This window comes from Protopterus annectens, chromosome 9.part0 (assembly GCF_019279795.1).
Source record: "Protopterus annectens isolate FY-2018-M chromosome 9.part0, PAN1.0, whole genome shotgun sequence".
Classification (NCBI taxonomy): Eukaryota; Metazoa; Chordata; order Ceratodontiformes; family Protopteridae; genus Protopterus; species Protopterus annectens.
This window is the reverse complement of record NC_056743.1, coordinates 1784512093-1784513402: the sequence shown is the minus strand read 5'-3', so window position 1 is coordinate 1784513402 and position 1310 is coordinate 1784512093.

The following is a 1310-nucleotide window of genomic DNA, read 5'->3' as shown; positions in this document are numbered from 1 at the left end:
CATCTCATCTTAGCCATATATTTTCTATTCCAGGCTTTTGAAATGATGTGGCTTAGTTGCCTTTTGACAGTTTTATAGTCTGTGATTAGTACCTGCTGCCTTGTAGAAAAACAAATTTGTGTTGTTCTTGTATTAAATATGTGTTGTTTGCAGTTTTTCTGATTTTGCAACATCCAGTCTAGAGAACAATTTCTTGTTTGAGAATACCAATATCTGTTCTGTCATAATGTTTTCATGGCCTGTGTTTTCTGTCTTTTTTGTAATGTAGCAGCTTTGCAAGGACTTATAGCTTTATCAGTTCTCTTGTTCTCTTGAACATTTGATTCATCTTTTGCTCAATCTGTTTGTGTCTGGGTGGTTAGATGCTGGCATAAAGTTTTTAATTCCATTTTACTTCAAAGGTTTCTTAAATCCCTTTGATATGACTTGCAGATAGGTACTACTTGCAATCTGTACAAACGAGCCATTTCTTGCAGACTTTATAACACTGTTGTTATCATTTCAGTCATTATGGACTCCATACAGATGACTTTTGGCCCTTTTGTGCTACATTGATTATAACTAGGAATAGTAAGGGTGGTGTTCCTTGAAAGTAGCACAGCAATGCAACTCATGCTACACTGATAAGAGGAGTTGTACTGGTCCACAATATAATTTCTTGTCTTGCGTGACCTGTGTGACAATGACTCTCATTAACAACTATGTACACCTATGAATTACTCAACTGAGCAGTTTAAATAACTGCACAGCTGAGCGACCAACCATCCTGAGTGTGGATAGTAGGACAAAGGGCATCTTCATAAATGCATCACCATATGAGCAAACAAAAAGCCACGACTAACCAGTGAGGTGTAAAAGCTAGGAACACAGTATTCAGATCAAATGCCATGGATTCTCTAAGGGTTGCCAGAGCCAAACTAAACAAAGGTATTAAGGATGTGAAGACAACCTATGGCAGGAAGATCCAGAGCCACATTAGTGAGCAGAGAGATACCAGATGACTACAGAAGGGCATACAAACCATCACTGACTACAAACCTGTGTCAGCCTCATGCAATGACAGCACTGAATTTTTGACCCAACTGAACATCTTTAGCAGGTTTGATGCAGATAACAAAACGGTGGAAAATAAACTACCTGTTGACATGTTTGAAGCAGTTCTAAGCCTGAACACAACTGATGTCATCAGAACCTTGACATGGGTCAACCCAAGGAAAGCAGCTGGCCCAGATAACATTATGGGTAGGGTACTACTGGAATGTGCGAAAGATCTGTCACCAGTACTCATGGACATCTTCAGTGCTTAATAC